Genomic DNA, 12,132 nt, shown 5'->3' with positions numbered 1-12,132 from the left:
GCCTTCCTATTCTAATCTCATTCTCCAGTAGTTGACCCATAGCTGAGTATACCACAGCACCGCAAATCAACATCTAAATAATTCCTCAATGTTATGAGGATTTATCCCTCTACCACCCTTATAGGCAGTGAGTTCCAGATTCCCACTGCCCACTGGCTGAAAAAGATCTCCTCTCACACTCCAGCCTCTTCCCTTACATCTATGCCCCCAATCATTAATCTCCATCAATCTCCTATCTCCTCCATCAATGCCCCTTCTAAATTTATTCATCTCAACCATGATCCCAACAAAACCAACTCTCATAGCCACAAAGCCATGCCATCCTGAATTAAGAAAATAAGTTTTATTGGGAAGCCAAAACCTTTAAGTATCCTACCTCCATTCAGATATTATTGAAGATGCGAAATGCCAAAGTGCTCTTTGATCCCTTTCAGTACAATCCCACGGTACTATGTCAAACCTGGTGCTTGTATCCATGGAATGTGGTTTAGTAATTAGAGCAAGAATCTCCTTGAATCTTATAATCAATACGTCTCTCAACTGAGCACACCCGTCCCAGTGTTCCAGAGGCAGGGGCATCATTAAAAATGTTTCCTTGAGCTCACCAAATCCTTGGATGATTTCATCAGAAAGGAGAGAATGCCAGACTGTCTGTGGTAACTTCCAAAACTGTAACAGTAGCTGGTCGGAACATCTGGTGTAAAAGCTAAATACTGCAGACGCTGGGAATCTGAAATAAAAGCAAAGGTTCTGGAGAAACTCCACAGGTCTGGCGACACTTGGAGAGAGAGAAAGAGAATTAACATTCCAAGTCTGGCATGATTCATCTCCCGAACTCAGAGCTGGGTAGTGAAGCAGAGTCCGATCAGACCTGAAACATTAACTCCGTTCCTCTCTCTACAGATGTGGCCAAACCTGCTGAGTTTTCCAGAAAACTTTGTTTTTATAACAGATGTATCTTTCTAACTGCTCGGTAATCTCCAAAACGTGTATTCAGCACGACAACTTCAGAACTATGTGAAGGATCAGAGAGCGGTGAGCTTGTGGAATTCTCTGTTACAGAAAGCAGTTGGAGCCAGACCATTGAATGTTTTCAGGAAGGAGTTGGAATAGCTCTTGGAGCTGAAAGAATCAAAAGGCAGAGGGAGAAAGCGGGAACAGGACACTGAGCCTGACAATCAGCCTGTCAAATGGTGCAGCAGGCTTGAAGGGCTGAATGGCCTCCTCCTGCTCCCAGTTTGTGTGTTTGGTTTACAACAATCTCTCTTCTTATTGGATGGGAGCCACAACAGTTCCTGGGCACACCAAGAGTTTGCCTACCTCAGAACTGTATCAAGAAGGCTTCAGCAAGACACTGTTAAGGAGAAAGCTTATTCACTGGCATTATTTCTGCAGTGATTGGGAGGATCACGTTGAGTATAAGATCCCTGATTGGCCCAGGTTAATAACTCCCAGCAGGGATATTCAACGGGTGACTCCTGTCACTCCAGTTCCGCATTCCTCAGTCATAGCGAGCAGCTTTTATTTCATTAAAGATGGTCTTGTTATGTAGGTAAGTGTCTCTCTAGGTAATACCTCCCATTGGCTTTAAACATTGGTATAATAGTGATCAGTGTTGCACTAATGCATCAACCTAGGTGTCATTTCACAGTACATTTTACAAAATGTTTTGGAAGTATTGTCCTACTTGAGAGAAGAAGGGTAATTAATGTGAGATGTGATTTACCATTATACTGTAACTCAGAGACTTCATTTTTAAGGGTAAGACCACAATGGCGTAGGAACTGAGCTGATATTGTCTGGACAAAATGTCCTGTCACTTCTGTTAGTGGCTGCTAGATGGTGCTGTTGAATTAACTTGGGAATGATTTGAAAACTGGAGGAACTTTCAAAAGATTTTCAAACTTTTTCTAGTTTCAATTTAATAACCTGTTACAAATGAGATGTATAAACTCTTAGCCAGTAAAGGAACTGTAGCAGAAAACATATAAAATTTCTCATTCAAGATACAGTTAATATAATCAAATACACTGTAAGAATAGAACATTTAGGATAGAGAATAATGTGCTTTTATAGCACCCTTCACAATTCTGTTTATCCCAAAGAGCCAATGAAAAGTCGGAAATGAGACAGCTAATTTGTACACAGCAAAATCCCACAAACTGCATTAAATTATCGAAGAGTTGAATGCTTGTGTTTAAAACTTGATAGACAGAAGGGCTTTTTTCTGTGTTATTGCCTCTATGGCTCTGTTAGTGCCCAGATCATCATTAGTTTCATTGCAGGTTTAGGGATGCATTGACCAGGATAACAAAAGAATTTACCTTTCTGCTTAGAAATAGTGCTGTTCAAATTTTTACACCCACCTCAAAAGGCAGACAGGACCTTAGCTTAATATCTTATCTGAAAAGGCATCCCACATATTGCAGCCATGTTTTAGTACTTCACTGAACAATGTCTTATATAATAGAATTAATGCTAAAGGCAAGAGTACCAATGGAGACAAATGAGAGAGTTTCTTCAGGTGTGTCTGAAGAATAGTTAAACCTTGCCACTGACAGCAGTTGTGTCCAGTCACTATCGGTCTTTAGCCCATGGCACAGTAGAATTGCATCGTTGTGTCAGTGGGCAAGGGGACTAAGGAGGTATGTTCTTTGTCTGTAAGGAGACAAACAGGTCACTTTCAATGTGGAGATGTTGGCAATTGGCTTTACCACCATTGGCCTGTACATGCCTTCATAGGGTAAATCAAAGGACTCATGTTGGTAGATGACAGATAAGAAAAAGGACCATTTTATTAATGAGGTAGTGAAAGCATCGTTATGTTCTCCCTGCAGTTAATCAGCCCATGGCGATGGAGGGACATTAAACCATGACATACAGGAAGTGATTTTTTTGTTGTTGATTGGAAATAAAGTTACAGGGGCACTACTCTTCAAATGTCCAGCTGAGAATTTAGCTTCACACAATATCATTAAACCTACCCTTGTGTAAGTAGGTGTTTTATATATCTCTGTGTTAAATCTTGAACCATATTTTAAGAGTCCTTCCACACATTTTGATTTGTTCCATTTATTTCTTGTAGAAAAATTATTTCTTTATTTGATAACATTGTGATCTGGGGTTGCTGTCATCTTGAAGTTTTATCCTCTATTCATTTCCATCATTTTGCTATTATTTCAACTGACTTTCAGAACAGACTGTCCCTTCGATACAGCAATACAAACTAACTCTTAAGTTATTTACTATTCATTCCCAACTGGCCCTCATTAACAGGAAAGCTGTAAGTTTATAGAACACCTGATGGTTATATATTTGAAACCCCCAGTTATTTACAGATGGCTTTGGCAGTCTCTCCTCGGGTATCTCCTTTCTGTCTTCTCCCTTTCAGAACTGCCATCACCCCCACCCCTCAAAAGGCTCAGTCTCCATCTCTCTGTTCTTGAAAACCACCACCTCTTTTCCAACTTCTTGTTCCTCTGTAAAATTCTTGAATGTGTTGTCACCTTCCCCAACTTCTCTCCCACCTCCACGCTGGTTCCACCATTTCCAATGCACCAGAATTCTCCGAAACAAAGTCACAAATGAAAATGTGATTGGGGTGCATTACACCTCAGCTCCTCTTCCCCCTCACCTTTTGACATTGTTGACAATTCTCCTCTACAATGTCCAGATTACTTGGCACTATCCCTGACCAATCGTATTGCAGCTAAAACACTTCCTGTCTGCACATGCTCCACTGACCCTTCCTCATGCTCATCTACACATTTAGTAGTGTCAGTATTCTAAGATCAGCCTTTATGTACATTCTGAGAACACCTGGTTCAATCTCTCCTCAGTTTGTACTAACCCCTCCACATCCTGTGTGGTGTCAGGTCCAATCTTGGATTGATGGAGCTTATTTTTTCTCATTGAAAAATATTAACAGAACCGTTGACATTGGGCTAGTAATGACCCAGGCTCCATTCCCCTCCTATGTCACTGTTTCTGGGTGAACAAAGCTGTTTATCATCTCTATCCTCTCTGAGCTCATGTACAGATTCTGACCCTAAAACCCTCTCAATTACAATGATTTGTTTCTTTTCAGTTGTTAAAACTGACCATCTTGGCTTTTGCATCCACTTGGTTCTGAAACACTCCCTACTATCACTTCCAGATACAACCCTTCCAATCCCCTCCTGACCAACTTCCACCTTCATCGTATTCAAAGATCCTGCTGGTCAGATCTAATACTGCCTTCCTTACTTCATCTGGCCTACACGTGACTCCAGACCCACAGTGATGTGGTTGACTTCTAACACGCTTCTGAAATGGTTGAACAAAACGTACAAAGGTGGGGTGTAAATCTCTCCGGCTCCCATCTTTGTTTGTGAGACAGGAAGTGTTATGAAAATTCCAATTATTATTTTTGATAAATAGGCCAGTTTTGTACATGTGGACTCGATCACAGCTCTGTTTGTTTTAAATGGGTTTGCAAACCATCATGTCCCACTTGAGAGTCTCCAAAGTTAATTGCCATATTATTTTTGGCTGTGCCGAGAATGTGGCCCTGGAAAAGCACAGCCAGTCAGTCAGCATCTAAGGAGCAGGTGAATCGATGTAGCGGGCATAAGACCTTCATCTGGAAGGGATGCCTGATTAGCTGTGCTTTTCCAGCACCACACTCTCCATTCTCATCCCCAGCATCTGCAATCTCACTTTCTCCTATTGTTGGCTGTGCCTTCGTCTACCTGCATCATTAGCTGTGGAATTTCTGTGCTGACTCTCTTCATCTCTCCACTGCTCTTTCCTTCTCTGAGGTCCAAAGACATATAAGTTTGGTGTATTGGCCATGCTAAACTGTCCATAGTGTCCAGGGGTAGAAAGGTAAGGTGGATAAGTCATGGGAAATGCAGGTTTACAAGGATAGGGTGGGAGATGGGATGGGTCTGATGGGATGCTCTTTGGAGGGGTTGGTGTAGACTCAATGCAGGGATTCTATGTTCCTTCAAACCTGTCTTTGTGATGAAACTTCTGGTTATTCTCCCTAATGTGGACTTGCATGGCTCAGTGTTTAATCTTGTTTTGTGGGGTCCCAGTGAGCAACCTTGGGATGTTTCATGACATTAAAGAAGTTATATTATTGCTGGTTGTTATCTTGTGGTCAGTATAGCCCTGAAGTTTAAGTGTAACAATATGAAACCTCTGGAGACATTGCTTCTCCTTCACTGGCACTGATATTAAATTCATTAGAATAAACTAATTTCCATGGGGTGGCAAGGTTGCTCAGTGGTTAACACTGCTGCCTCACAGCACCAGGTTCAATTCCAGCCTCGGGTGACTGTCTGTGTGGTGTTTGCACATTCTCTCTATATCTGCGTGGGTTTCCTCCGGGTGCTCTGGTTTCCCCCCACAATCCAAAGATGTTCAGGTCAGGTGAATTGGCCATGCTAAATTGCCCATGGTGTTCACGGATGTATAGGCTGGGTGCATTAGGTTAGGGGTAAATATAGAGTAATAGGGTAGGGGAATAGATCTGAGTGGGTTACTCTTCAGAGAGTCAGTGCGGACTTGTTGGGCCAAATGGACTGTTTCCACACTGTAGGGATTCTTATGAAAAACACACAATTGAAATACACTGTGGAAATGGCATTAAGATTCATGATGAATAGCATATGATTGGGTATTGGGTATTGATGTGTTGTGTTTTTGTACATCCTTCCAACGGGGAAGTAAACAACACTTTAAAAATTATTTTTAGCCATTTGTGGCTCTGGACAAAAGCCCATGTTTCAGTAGCAATGTTCAGAACTCAGGAGTGGGTGATACAAGGGCCAGTGGTTAGCACTGCTGCCTCACAGCACCAGGGACTCCGGTTTGATTCTACCCTCGGGTTACTGTCTGTGTGAAGTCTGCACATTCTCCCCCTGTCTGCGTGAATTTTCTCCGGTTTCCTCCCACAGTCCAAAGATGTGCAGGTTAGGTGGATTGGTCATGCCAAAAGATAAAAGATTGGCCCTCGATTAGGTGGGTTAACCATGCAGGATTATGGAGGTGAGTCTGGGTGGGATGCTCTTCGGAGGCAGAGTGTAGACTCAATTGGCTGAATGGTCTCTTTCCTCACGTGGGACTCTGTGATTCAAACTCCAGGTGATTGGCTGTGCAATCAGACTTGGAGAGTGCAGGTAAGTATTGAGATGGTCTAGAATTCTGTGCTGCCTAATACTACAGGAAACTTTGAAGGAATTATGGGATCTTACAGCATATGGGGCTAGTAACACACTGATACAAATCAAATCAAAGAGTGGGTTTTTTCTGGGGTGTTTTATAAAGCAATTTACTCAAATAATGTGATAGTTTTCTCCTAAAGGGATTTAGGTGGGTAATACATTCTCGCAGAATACTTGGTTTTATATGTTTATTTCTTGTGAAGTTCACAGTAGGGGAGAGGAACATTTTCTCTCAGTTTATTCAGCTCCAGAGATTGGTAAGCATTTTACATTTGGTGGTGAATGCGATAAAAATGATTAGGACAAAGTTATGCCAGGTTCCACCATGCTGAGTCTGTGGAGAAATGGAGTTCCAAATTTGTCTTCTCCACTTTTTTTTCCCTCATTAAGCAAATATCATTTATAAAATGTGTACTCTTGGTAATTGGCAGTGATGTGAAATGTGTACCTCGGCGGATTGAATTCACTTAATGCAAGATTTGTTTGTGATAATAAGGCTGTAGTACTAGTCCTAGGGGTCACTGGTGAGTATCCTGCTGGTCAGGTAGAATTGGGGAAGATTATGAATAAATGATGGTTGAACAAATTCTGTGAATCACACAACCCAGAGATAGGAAATCAAACCCAATTTGTGCTGAGTTTGCAACGCTATAATTTCCAAATTGTTGGTGGATGATGCCATTTTCTGTTTTATCTATTCTGTACATGCAGTTGTCATCCGAGCACTGGGCCAGGCATGACCATGACTCTCTGAAGTAATAATAAAGGACCTGCATTTATGTAGCACCATTCACAACCTCAGGATCGCCCAGTATTTTATTACTAATTTAGGTACTTCTGAAATATAATCAACATGGAAAATAAGGCAGAAGGAATCCCATGAATCTCATTTGGTGAAAGTGTTTGAAAGCTAGTTATTGGTCAGGACAGCAAAGACAGTGGCCCAGCTCTTCGTTCCATAGATTATTTTATACCCACCTGAGAGGACAGGTCAGGCTTTGTTTAATGTAACAACAACACCTCCCACAGTGAGAAAGCACCTTTTTACCCAGCGAGTAGTTCAGATCTGGAAAGCTCTGCCTGGAAGTTTGGTGGAAGCAGGTTCAACTAAGGCCTCCAAGGTGGCACTGGATGATGATATACATAGAAATAAATGCAGGGTTACAGGGAAAATGCGCAAAGTTAAAATGCTCAGAGAGCTAATGCAAGTATAATAGGCTGAATGGTCTTCTTCGGCACTATAACAATTCTGTGGAGGAGCTATGTTGAAGTGAACAGTCCTTTAGGAGTGCACTGAGAATCTTCGTCCACATTGTGAACTTCAAAGTCTCTGGAAGGGGGTTGAATCTATCATCCTCTGCCTCATGTGAATGCACTGTTAACTAGTTCATGTGGCACCACAACACACTGATAGACTCAGCAAGTAATAGCATTGGAACAAGACTGGTGATTACAAACGTTCCCAGGCACATGGCTGGAGATGGGGTGGAGATTAGTTTTTATTAAATTTCAGCATGAACCTAATCTTAGAATTTATTACAAAAACTTGAAGATTGCTGGGAAGTGAGACGTGAATGAAGTTTTGATTGCTGTTTATATCTTCGATTTACTTAAACCTGTTCATCGGATAGTGCAACACTGGTTTAAAATCATAGCTTAAACAACAATCCAGCCCTCATGCACTTACAGTTCTTTCCTTTCAAATCTATAAATATGTGAATACCAAGCAACTGTTCATTTTAAATCCTTCTTTCTGTTTCCATAAGACTCCGTTCTATCTATCCATCCCATTAGAAGACCCTGCCTTTGATTTTATAGTGTAAACACAAGTGCAGATTGGCAGAGTTTTGGGGTAGGGGAAGGTGTAAGAGAGAGAGGGGGCAACAATGCTGAATGGCCTGCATGCTATCTTGTATGATTTTGCTGACAGGGTGTTTCATTAATCTTAATGAAACAGTAAAATTAAGTGACCAACATGAATGATTCTTAGTCTAGATTAGAGTGGTGCTGGAAAAGCACAGCAGGTCAGGCAGCATCCGAGGAGCAGGAGAATCGACTTTTCAGGCCTGAAATGTCAATTTTCCTGCTCCTCGGATGCTGCCTGACCTGCTGGGCTTTTCCAGAACCACTCTAAACTAGAGTCTAGTTTCCAGCATCTGCAGTCCACATGTTTGGCAGAATGATTCTTAAACAAGTCAAGATGATTTATATGAAACTAAAAAGATAAACTTTGAAGGTCAAAAAGCATATCTCATTTGTTTTGCATAAACTGAATAACAAGAACAATGGCTTGTGATGTCCCAATCCTTTTTCTGAAATTATCTTTTAATAGGCTGCCCAGACAGCAGGTCTCTGATGTGTACGGTGCAAATCACTGTAACATCCCATTAGGAGAGATTGGGTCAGTTTTCTTGCTTATGAAAACTATGCTTTCTTTTGGCAGTGATGCAGATATTTTAGTCAGGAATGGGGAGTCATCCAGTTAGATGTGTGGCCCTTGTTGCCTCTTGGAAGGGCTCTAATGTATGAGAGTCCATAAGGCCATTACTCTGAGTTGTGAGTCCAGTGATAAGACCTCAGTTGGGCATTCATTTCATTGGAAATGGGAAGGTTTGAGAAAGAAGGGAAGTATCAGATATTTTCTATCTGTAAGTAGGGCGTTAAACCTCCATATGTGTCTTCATCTCCTGATGGGATGAAGCCTGGCAATTAATGAACTCAATCTGTAAGTGCAATCTCCCTCACACTTGGTTGGAAATTGGGATCCCTTTAAAGCTGAGTTTTTCCAGTGTAATATGAGATTTCATTTTATTGCAGCAACTAGCTTTCCAAATTAACAAAAGGAAAATACAGGAAAGGCCACCAAGGCCGTGCTGTTCTATGGAATGGGTTTATCTGGTGCCAAAGTCAAAAAGTGTGGCGCTGGAAAAGCACAGGAGGTCAGGCATATGCCCAAAACACCGACTCTCCTGCTCCTCGGATGCTGCCTGACCTTTTCCAGTATCCCACCTTTTGACCCCGACTCTCCAGCATCTGCAGACCTCACTCCCTCCTTATCTGGTACCATGCCTACCCCATTATGAAAGCAGGTGTTTAAGAAAATAAGTTTTGTTCTTAGAAAAAATGACAAGCCAACCTTCGGCAAGGGGACAGTGGTCATTCTGATGTCACGATTAGCTATTTCTCACCCATTGGTTGGAAGCATTCATATGGGTGTTTAACACAGTGTGAGCTACCAGCCCCTGGAAATAGGGATTTCAGGAAGTGTTCAGGATCAGGGAGCACTTTTTAACAGGCAGACTTTGTAAGGTGCAGTTCTTGTCAGGAAGCTGTCTTCATCAGGTGGAAGCCAAATCCAGAAGAATTGAGTGAAGACCCAGGAAGATTTCCCTAATACATTGGTTTGAGAGCAGGCTGCTGCCTTCGCAACTGGAATGAGATTTCAAAGTTTGTGCGAAGATTTGAATGAGATTGTTTGTCTCCTTGGCAACTCCCTGATTGTTCTCACTCCATCATCCTCAATTGGCACGAGTTCTTTATCCAATTAATCCCTAATATATCATCTCTAACCCACTGCTACTCAAGGAAATTTCAGACAGTTTATTATGAATGGCTGACTGCTTACACTAAGTAACTGTAGTCACAAGCTCTCCAAAGTCCATCACTGCCTTGTGATGTTTACTAATGGAGAGCAAAAAAAAATTGGGGAATACGAACTTTGTGTTAAAGAGCACATTAATTTTGCCCCATTTGGATGATCAATGACCCAAAAATTAGTAACAGTGAAAATGCTGCACATAGAGCAAGTGAAGCGACTAGCATTGACACTATTAAGGGGAAGCTGGATATGCACAGGAAGGAGCACAAGGATATGTTGAATGGACTGGAAAGGAAGGATAAGAAGATGCTTCTATAGCATACACAAATTGGGTTGAACAGTTTACATATGGATACGTGATCCAATGGAAGTTTGCAAAGCTGCAATATTTTGTCTTTGACTTCCCTCCATTTCTCCTTCATCGACCCCTACATGATCAAAATTTAGAAACAACAGTTTCTGAGCCATTACTCTTCCAACACCGCTTTGTTTGAAATGCTCAGGCTACCTTTCAATCCCATTCCATCAGGGAGGCAATGGTGTTCACTGGACTGTTAATCCAGAAACTCCAGCCAATGTTCTGGGGACCTGGGTCTCACTCCTACTATGGCATATGGTGAAATGTGAATTGTCGAAAAACCCCATTGGATTCACTAATACCCGGTCAGGCCTACATGTGAGTCCAGACCCACGGCAATGTGGTCGACTTTTAACTCCCCTCTGGGATGGGCGAATAAACACTGCCCTAGCCAGTGACACCCCCATCCAATGAATAAATTCCAAAAGACAACATTCACCTCCATCCCATTTGACCAGGGGCCAAACATTTTTCTTCAAATATTCCAGACAATCTGAAACCAAAAGCATAATCTTTTAAAATTCTTGCAGCTATGCAGAACTGAATAGTAGGTGTTTGTGCTGTTCGTTGGTGGTGAGTAACATGAAAAGTAGCCCAGAATTGGTCCTCCCACTAATGTTTCCTTGCAGGAGGAACATCATCACTTCTTTTGGGCTGAAAAGAAAGGAAGGGATGTTGACAGGGAACTATGTTTTTATAGTAAAAAAGATGAGCAGTCCTGGAAAAATGAGACATGGGGAAGTTTCTTGCACTCATCAGGACATTTATCATAATGCCAAATTTCAAAGGGAGCAACTTTTTACAGTGTATGAAAATGAATACTGATTTGGTGGCTCTGTTTGAGGTCGTCCTGTGGAAAAGCCTGTTAAAAAATGATAAACTCAGGCTTAAATAAAACACTCATCAGGTTTCTGTACATAGCTGTTTATTATTAACAAATTGTCTTTATCCAATGGAAATTAGGAGTTATGAGTTGCTAACTTACAACTCTACAACTTAAACTCTAGTCTTCTTAAAGATCCTAGTTCATAAACAGACACACTAAGACAGACGATGCATAATCATTAAGAACAGAAAAATAAAAACCATCAGGGATGCACAGTTCAAAAGCACCAGTCTGGACCATGGGATTTGATGAGGTGCTTTCTCTCTCCCGATCATTTCCTTTTAGGTCTTCACTGTTGTCACAAGGTTGTTTTTGCGCCAACACTGTCTTTTCCTTATTGGTTGAGCCAACATCCTCTCATTGCCTTCAAAGATGTTTTATCTCTTCTTCAAAGGGGCGATAGTGGTAATATGTGGAATTTACAATATTTAAACAATGGCCCACCCTCTGGAAAAGAAACATGTTTATTCGTTGTGCCCCCTTTGAATTAAACCAAAGGACGAAGGGAGCCACAGTACTCTGGGACACTGAGGTAATGCCAAAGTCAGTTAGGAGAAAGTATGGACTGCAGATGCTGGACAGTCAGAGTTGAAAAGTGTGGTGCTGGAAAAGCACAGCAGCTCAGACAGCATTCAAGGAGCAGGAGAGTCAACATATCAGGCATAAGGCCTTCATCAGGAATTTGGAAGGGGGGGATGCTGAGACATAAATGGGGTGGTGAGGCTGGGGATGAGGTAGCTGGGAAGGTGCTGCTCGATGCAGGTGGGGATTGATGGTGATGGTGCGAAAGGTGGAGCTGATAGGTGGGAAGGAAGATAGACAGGTAGGACAGTTCAAGAGGGTGGTGCTGAGTTGGAGGGTTGGATCTGGGATGAGGTGGGGCTAGGGGAGATGAGGAAACTGGTGTAGTCGACATTGATGTTGTGTGGTTGAAGGGTCCCAAGGAGGGAGATGAAGTGTTCTTCCCCCAGGTATCAGGTGGCTTGGATTTGACGATGGAGTAGGCCCAAGACTTGCATGTCCTTGGCAGAGTGGGAGGGGGAGTTGAAATAGTCAGCCATTGGGTGGTGGGGTTGTTTGG

The sequence above is a fragment of the Hemiscyllium ocellatum genome, chromosome 23 (genome assembly GCF_020745735.1).
Source record: "Hemiscyllium ocellatum isolate sHemOce1 chromosome 23, sHemOce1.pat.X.cur, whole genome shotgun sequence".
NCBI lineage: Eukaryota > Metazoa > Chordata > Chondrichthyes > Orectolobiformes > Hemiscylliidae > Hemiscyllium > Hemiscyllium ocellatum.
Note: the sequence above shows the minus strand (reverse complement) of the source record.